Source organism: Castor canadensis, chromosome 7 (assembly GCF_047511655.1).
Source record: "Castor canadensis chromosome 7, mCasCan1.hap1v2, whole genome shotgun sequence".
In the NCBI taxonomy this organism is placed as follows: domain Eukaryota; kingdom Metazoa; phylum Chordata; class Mammalia; order Rodentia; family Castoridae; genus Castor; species Castor canadensis.
The window spans coordinates 156,404,163-156,413,290 of record NC_133392.1 but is presented as its reverse complement, the minus strand read 5'-3'; the positions used below and the strand labels follow the sequence as shown (position 1 = coordinate 156,413,290).

The 9,128-nt window shown below is 45.6% G+C and overlaps 1 pseudogene; it reads right to left on the bottom strand.

The window, feature by feature from the left end:
- Window positions 1-6,386: 6,386 nt before the first annotated feature.
- Window positions 6,387-7,073, bottom strand: LOC109682348 (putative RNA-binding protein Luc7-like 2 pseudogene; annotated as a pseudogene).
- Window positions 7,074-9,128: the final 2,055 nt, after the last annotated feature.

Here is a 9,128-nt window from a genome sequence, read left to right as displayed (position 1 = left end):
GGACCAGAAGACCAAGCTGCCCTCAGGTGGGGCCCCAGACACACATTAGTTCACTGGCCCCACGTGACCTGAGGTAACCTGACCATCCTGCTGGGCTCATCCCATTCTGCATGGACCTCAGACAGATCACCTTCCTGGCCTTTTGCCCAGGCCTCCTGCCCCACCCTGTGTTGGGAAGAGAGCCAGAGCAGCCATGTAGACTCTCCTAATCCCAGCTGCCATGTTTCTGAGAGGGATTGCACCTTTTGTGGGTGTCATCTTATTAACCTCACCTATTTTATTTAAGAAGAAAAATTTATTACAGGGAGTCTGGAAATACAAGTAAGCAAAAAAGAAAATAACCCACCATTAAAAACTGAGGGTATGTTTTTCTATGTATTTATCTACATGTGTATTTATTATGAAAACGGGATCTTCTACAAAACATTTTGTAACTTTGTCTCTCCTCTGACAACATCATACCCTGACCTTCCTGTTGAGGGTGTTGTCCCTTCATCCCCTGTGAACAGGGCCCTGCCACATTCCAAAGACCAAGCTCTGTTCTCCCCACTCTTAGAATTGGGACAGCAGTAGATGTGCTTGCTGAGCTGCAGCGTGAAACCACTTGCTTAGCGCACAAGAGGCCCTGGGTTCAAGCCCAGAATGGGGAATTAAAAAAAAAAATCTAGAGCATTTGGAATTGCTTGTTGAATTACAGAAAACTACAGAAAGTTGTTTTGTTCAAAAACCCTAATTTGACTTGCTTTGGAAACCTGACCCTGGTTACCACACATCTTTTATGGCTCCAAGGAGGAGCTGGGGGATGGGGGTTGGAGGGGCAGGGCTGGCGCCACCCTCACTTCAAACAGAGAGGCTCAGTGTTCCTGAGCTGCACCTCACTATGTCAAAAAAAAAAAAATCAGTTGATTTAAAAAGGTAGGGGCTGGAGGTGTGGCTCAAGTTGTGAGCATCTGCCTAGCAAGCGTGAGGCCCCACGTTCAAACCCCAGTACCACACACACAAAAAAAAGTTCAAGAACCACAATCCCCCTTCCCAGTCACCTGTGTGCCACTAGGGTCGCTCCATGCCACAGGAGAGGGGGTCTAGATGACCTCTTGCCCCCCTATGGTTCAACAGGAGCCCTCAAGAGGAAACTTACAGGAGACCCAGAATCTGACTCCATGTCTGGAAATGCTTTTGTGATAGCAACTCAAGAACATTTTGCCAGAGCTGGGAGTAGAGGTGGGGAAAGCCAGTTACCACCCTCAAAATAACATCTGTACATTGGAGCCCACCTGGAGTTTCTGTGCACCCTCTAGCTGCCTGTGGGCGATGTGCCAGCTCTGCTGTCCTGGCGAGGCTGACCTGGACCACAATGACAGAGGCTCATTCCTTTGTTCATTGGTCATCAACCATCAGCTGGGTTTGTGCAGTCACGAGGGCACAGGTTTTGGGGCTGCTATAAGCAAAACAGAGCTGTCACCCATCACAGGGAGGCTTACCTGTGTAGAGGCAGGTTTAGCCAGCACATAAGTGATCACAAAACCATACACTTGAGTGCAGCCACGTAGAAACCTTGGGGCAAGATGGGGAATGTCTCTGCAACTGAGAGGAAGTGCTTAGCAAAGGCCCTTGGGGAGATTTGAACGAACTGGGATAGGGTCTGTCCACAAAGGGCCCTTGGCCACTTAGGGATGAAGATTGCCTCCTAAGAACTAGGGTACACCAGTGGCAAGGCTCAGAAAGGGAGCCGTGTGTTTCTAAAAGACCCTCTGCTGAACTCAGAAGTTAGGACAGCAGTGATGAAGGTAGAAACATGGGTGCTCCATACAGCTCAGAAGAGGAGCTATAGCTAGGATGAACACAACAGAGTGACACCCGCAGGTTTCAGGGATAATCTATCGGTCCTGATTGAAGCTGGGGGTGGCCAGGTTGACCATGGGTTTCTGGGAGACACAGTCAGCTGGATGGAGGGGCCCCTCCCTGGTATAAGGAAACCAGGGGCAAGCAGAGGGCAGGCACTCTGTCACTGAGCTGCACTCCCCACCCCTGTTCTGTCTCTGGATCTGAGGGTTTTTTTTTTTTTTTTATTCATATGTGCATACAAGGCTTGGGTCATTTCTCCCCCCTGCCCCCACCCCCTCCCTTACCACCCACTCCTCCCCCTTCCTCTCCCCCCTACCCCCTCAATACCCAGCAGAAACTATTTTGCCCTTATCTCTAATTTTGTTGTAGAGAGAGTATAAGCCATAATAGGAAGGAACAAGGGTTTTCGCTAGTTGAGATAAGGATAGCTATACAGGGCATTGACTCACATTGATTTCCTGTGCGTGTGTGTTACCTTCTAGGTTAATTCTTTTTGATCTCACCTTTTCTCTAGTTCCTGGGCCTCTTTCCTGTTGGCCTCAGTTGCTTTTAAGGTATCTGCTTTAGTTTCTCTGCATTGAGGGGAACAAATGCTAGCTAATTTTTTAGGTGTCTTACCTATCCTCACCCCTCCCTTGTGTGCTCTCGCTTTTATCTTGTGATCAAAGTCCAACCCCCTTGTTATATTTGCCCTTGATCTAATGTCCGCATATGAGGGATAACATACGATTTTTGGTCTTTTGGGCCAGGCTAACCTCACTCAGAATGATGTTCTCCAATTCCATCCATTTACCAGCGAATGATAACATTTCGTTCTTCTTCATGGCTGCATAAAATTCCATTGTGTATAGATACCACATTTTCTTAATCCATTCGTCAGTGGTGGGGCATCTTGGCTGTTTCCATAACTTGGCTATTGTGAATGGTGCCGCAATAAACATGAGTGTGCAGGTGCCTCTGGAGTAACCTGTGTCACAGTCTTTTGGGTATATCCCCAAGAGTGGTATTGCTGGATCAAATGGTAGATCAATGTTTAGCTTTTTAATTAGCCTCCAAATTTTTTTCCAGAGTGGTTGTACTAGTTTACATTCCCACCAGCAGTGTAAGAGGGTTCCTTTTTCCCCGAATCCTCGCCAACACCTGTTGTTGGTGGTGTTGCTGATGATGTCTATTCTAACAGGAGTGAGGTGGAATCTTAGCGTGGTTTTAATTTGCATTTCCTTTATTGCTAGAGATGGTGAGCATTTTTTCATGTGTTTTTTGGCCATTTGAATTTCTTCTTTTGAGAAAGTTCTGTTTAGTTCACTTGCCCATTTCTTTATTGGTTCATTAGTTTTGGGAGAATTTAGTTTTTTAAGTTCCCTACATATTCTGGTTATCAGTCCTTTGTCTGATGTATAGCTAGCAAATATTTTCTCCCACTCTGTGGGTGGTCTCTTCAGTTTACAGACCATTTCTTTTTAGTTTTATGAGGTCCCATTTATCTATGCTATCTCTTAGTTGCTGTGCTGCTGGGGTTTCGTTGAGAAAGTTCTTACCTATACCTACTAACTCCAGAGTATTTCCTACTCTTTCCTGTATCAACTTTAGAGTTTGGGATCCTTGATCCATTTTGAGTTAATCTTGGTATAGGGTGATCTATATGGATCTAGTTTCAGTTTTTTGCAGACTGCTAACCAGTTTTCCCAGCAGTTTTTGTTGGAGAGGCTGCTATTTCTCCATTGTATATTTTTAGCTCCTTTGTCAAAGACAAGTTGGTTATAGTTGTGTGGCTTCATATCTGGGTCCTCTATTCTGTTCCACTGTTCTTCATGTCTGTTTTTGTGCCAGTACCATGCTGTTTTTATTGTTATTGCTTTGTAATATAGTTTGAAGTCAGGTATTGTGATACCTCCAGCATTGTTCTTTTGACTGAGTATTGCCTTGGCTATTCGTGGCTTCCTGTGTTTCCATATAAATTTCATGGTAGATTTTTCAATGTCTTTAATGAATGTCATTGGAATTTTGATGGGAATTGCATTAAACATGTAGATTACTTTTGGGAGTATGGACATTTTTACTATGTTGATTCTACCAATCCATGAGCATGGGAGATCTCTCCACTTTCTGTAGTCTTCCTCAATCTCTTTCTTCAGAAGTGTATAGTTTTCCTTGTAGAGGTCTTTCACATCTTTTGTTAGGTTTACACCTAGGTATTTGATTTTTTTTGAGGCTCTTGTAAATGGAATTGTTTTCATATATTCTTTTTCAGTTTGCTCATTGTTAGTGTATAGAAATGCTAAGGATTTTTCTATGTTGATTTTATATCCTGCTACCTTGCTGTAGCTATTGATGATGTCTAGAAGCTTCTGAGTAGAGTTTTTTGGGTCTTTAAGGTATAGGATCATGTGGTCTGCAAATAGGGATATTTTGACAGTTTCTTTACCTATTTGTATTCCTTTTATTCCTTCTTCTTGCCTAATTGCTCTGGCTAGGAATTCCAGGACTATGTTGAATAGGTGTGGAGATAGCGGGCATCCTTGTCTAGTTCCTGATTTTAGAGGGAATGGTTTCAGTTTTTCTCCATTAAGTATAATGCCTGAGGGTTGTTAATAGTTTGTAGGACACCATCAATCTGTGTAGTTAGGATGTGTGTGTTTTTCTGTATGGATGTTGTAGACTGAATTGTGTTCCCCCACAAGTTGAATTGTACCTGGAAATAGTCTTTAAGGACATCATAAAAGTTACTGGTGGTCATAGGGATGTGTCCCGAATACAATAGAACCCATGCCCTTATAAAAAGAGGAACAGCTGAGCACTGGTGGCTCATGCCTATAATCCTATCAGGAGACAGCGATCAGGAGGATCGCAGTTGGTGCCAGCCCAGGAAAATAATTTGAGAGTCTCCATCTCGAAAAACCTTATCACAAAAAATTGGGCTGGTAGAGTGGCTCAAGGTGTAGGCCCTGAGTCCAAGCCCCCCCAAAAAAAGAGGGACACTTGGGACACACATGAACAAGAGAAGGCCAAGCGAGGACACAGGGAAGTCAGCTTCTGCAAGCCATGGAGAGAGAAGCCAGCCCTGCCAGACCTCAGTCTTGGACTTCAGCAGCCAGAGTGGAGAAAATTAATTTCTGTTGGTGAAGCCACGCAGTCTGTGGTATTTTGTTATATAATAGCAAATAGCAAACTAAGAGAGATGATAGGTTTCAATTTAAAAAGTAAAAAAAGCCCCCAAGATTTTGTGTGTGTGTGAGTGAATGTGAGTGTGCTTGTGTGCATGTGAGAGTGTGTCTCTGTATGTGAGTGAGTGTGTGAGTGTGCATGTGAGTGTGTGTGTGTGCATTGTGTGTGTGTGTGCGTGCATTGTGTGTGTGCGTGCATTGTGTGCATGTATGTGAGTGTGCATGTATGTGAGTGTGCATGTGTGCACTGAGGATTGAACCCTGGGCTTTGTGTGCATTAGATAAGGTGAGTGCTCTACCACTGAGCCACATTTCCAGCCACACATTATCCTAGTGGAGAGACAGGACTGAAAATGACAAAAGAAAAAGAAAATGGCAGTAGTAGCTGGGCACTGGTGGTTCACACCTGTAATCCTACCTACTTGAGAAGCTGAGATCAGGAGGATCAAGGTTCAAGGTCAGCACCGGCAAATAGTTGATGAGACACCATCTCCAAAATAACCAGAGAAAACTGGACTGGAGGTGTGGTTCAAATGGTAGAGTGCCTGCTTTGCATGCACGAATCCCTGAGTTCAAACCCCAGTTCCACAACAAAAAAAAAAAAGGGCCAAAGATGTAAACTGATAGTTATTCAACTTCCAACTCTAAGCTGAAATTTGGAAAACATATTTTAAATTTCTCAGCACATATTCTAGTCTAAATGCTCTGAATTGCAATCAGCTAGTAATTAAAAATGAGACTAAAACCTTAGAACAGAGGCTAGATTGCTTCCCTGCCCCACCTTCCTCCTACAGTTGGAGGGCATAGATATTGCAGAATACAAAAGTCAGAAGAAGAATTAAAAAGAAAAATTCCCAGAACTGCTGCCATTTGTAGTAGAAACAAAGACAGCATTTTACAAACATTCAAAAGTCCCAAGGGAAGTAACGCAACTCATTCATGATCACTCCTGCTTGAAGAAATAAAGCGGTAAGCGTCTTGTAGAAGACCATACTCTCAGACTGTATTACAGCTGCACTAGAAATGCTGGATGTAGTTTTAGGCTTTATCAAGGAAAACAGATCGAGTTCAGATCAAGTTGGACACTGTACATCTACCTCGCTGGATCGGGGTTCAGGAGCTGCTCCCTGTTACTCAGAACAGCTGTGGGCTCAGCAAAGGAAGTTTACGGGCAGAAGGTGTGCACACAGCTAATGAGGTCTCTGCTGCCTGGCGTCTTCAGAGCGCCTCCTGTCTTCTCCTCTGCCATCGGCCTCTTGGACTCCTGTCTCTGTGGCATGATGTCAAGTCTTCCTTTCTGTGTCTACTTTTTGGGGGTCTCTTGGATCATCCTCTGCTCCTCCCTGATCTAGAACTCTTGATCTTCTGGGATTCCTGCTATGCAGTCAGGACCTCCTCAGTGGCTCCTGTTTTCACTCCATTCTCCAGGCGTTCCTGGTTTCTTTTCTCCTGCTTCTCAGCTACCATGCTGTCTAACTTTTCAGACTTCTGTTTTATTTCACTAAATGCCAGTGGTAGTTTACCCCGGGACGATCAGCCACATCTGTCATTATCATGAGGAGCAGAGCACAGACTCGAAGCTTCTGCTGTTAGCAACTGGAAGCTGGTACGGAACTCAGAGACACCTCTCTGCTTCCCTTTCCTTTGCCTGAGCTTTCTCTACTCCATCCTCTGCTCTTGGGCTCTCCTACATTCCCTTCAGCTCCTAAGTGTCCTGCCTTGGCTAAACGACTTACTAGTTTCTTCATTTAACTTGTGAACACGTCCCACTTTTGCCACCCCTTTGGCACTAGCTTGTTCTGAGTTTCTCCAAAGTTTCCTTAGCCATCTGTTCTTTGATCACAGACGACGAGGAATGACGATAGATGATCCATGGCATCAAGTTCAAAGACAAAAATCTTATCCTTTAGTGCAGTTTCATAATCTCTCTTCGAGCCAGGGGGTGGACTTTCAGATGTTCTCCAAGATCCATTCTGATTCCAGAAGGGCATGATGGAAACACTTGAAAAGGTGACTCCTGCACACTCTGTCATCACTGAATTCGATTCCTTGGTGAGTAGTATCTCCCAAGGTTACAGTTAGACTCCCAGGTCTCTTGAGTCTCACTCTGCCTTATCAGAAAATCCAAATACTGTCAGACCCATTACAAGGGGATGAGTTACACTGCGTCACACTCGGAACCGATGCTTCACCTCACACAGTACCCTGCTTCATCGACACACTTACGCCAGCCAGCAGCACTGTTTTCAGTGGCACACAAGCAGATTTCACTACCAAGGCCCCAGGATGGGTCTTTTTTGAAGTGCCCAGTGATCCATCTCCTGCCACCATAATTCCTGTAAGCTCCACTTCTTAAAGGTATCACCATCTCCCAGTATAGCCACAGGCTGGAGACCAAACCCTTAACACACGGGCTTTTGTAGGACACTTACCTGAACCATAGTACTGGGACTCAGTTTCCACCTGGAAAAATATATAGGAACTGTTTTTTTTTTTTTATGGAAACCTATCTCTTGGGGCTGGAATTGGATTCACTGAGTCAGCTCTGCAAAGGTCATGGAATATGCTGGGAGTTCTAAGGTGCTGGTGACACTGTCACTAGGATTGGGGGAACAGAGATCCCAGGCAGATTTGTGCTTCAAACCCAATGGCCCCTCCCCTCTAAAGTGATATTTTATGCAGCCCTACTGACTACCTCCAGCCCTCTATGCCAGGCTTTCTTGCAGCTGTCCAGCCACTCTCCAGCAATCTCACCTGCATCCCCTCCTGCATCTACCCAACTCACCACCCACTGTGACCTGCCTTGGACTGTGCTTCCTCCCTGTGGAGGTGAAGGTTACCCTTCTTTCCCGCAGTGGCCAAAATTGAAACCTGCGATGGGGCTCACTTCTGTCTCTGGACTGCCCTGTGTAGGGATCACCAAGTCTTGCTAAGTGTGAGGCCATCTAGAGGCAGGGACTACTGGTTCTGTCATTCATTCAACATGATATCAAATGCCACCAGACATGTTGTCACATTTGATACATACTCCATGGCATTTGATACATAGGTCACATCCTATGTCCGGAGGATACAGGAATGAGTGACTGGGGACTCTGACCTCATGGACTTCCAAAGGGAACAGATAATACAAAAACACATAAAAAACAAGTAAGTCCTAATTCATTGCCAGGACTCCCTCTTGTCTCTCTCCCCAGACTCTGATACCTCCTACCAGGTCATCCTTCTCCATGAAGTCCTCCCTTACCTGGCTGGTGTCTAGTGCCTATACCTAGTGGCTGAGGGCAACTGCTGCATGGCACCCCCCCTCCCCAGTGCCTTTTTGGGCATGTTGCTGATAAAGGGAAGGAAAGAATGGAAAGGAAAGGAAGCAGCCTCTCTTGAGGTGGTGGGATTGAACCCAGGGCCTCTCATCGGCTAAGCACACACTCTGCCACTGAGCTGCACCCCCAAGCCCCACCAACTTGGTATTTTGAAGTCTCAAACCCTTCAAAAAGTGGGAAGTGTTGTACCTAGAACCGTCTTGAGTTGGGAGGGGACTAGCTTGTATGCGGGCTGAAGGCACAGATCCAGAAAGGGAAGCCATCTGGAGAACAGGGTAGGGCTGCTTGGGGGGGCTTGAGTAGGAGAGTAGGTGGGATCAGTGGGATGGAGTGTGGACTGTGCAGCCCTGGTGACAGAGGACATGGGAAGCCAAGGACAGGGTCCAGGGTCCACAGGCTGGTAGAGTCTCCCACCTTGTCACTTTGAACATTTCAATTGAACCTTTGGGCTCCAAACCATGTTTCTTTTTTCTTTCTTTCTTTTTCTTTCTTCCTTTCTTTCTTTCCTTCTCTCTCTCTCTCTCTCTCTCTCTCTGGCAGTACAGGGGTTTGAACTCAGGGCTATATACTTGCTAGGCAGGTGCCCTAGCACCTGAGCCACACCCCCAGCCCTTTTTGCTTTAGTTTTTGGGATAGGGTCTTGTGTTTATGCCCATGATGGCTTGGACCAAGATCATCTTGCTTGGCTGGAATGACAGACATACACCACCATGCCCATCTTTTTTATTGGTTAAGATGGGAGGGTCTCTTGAACTTTTTGCCCAGACAGGCTTTGAACTGTGATCCTCCAGATCTC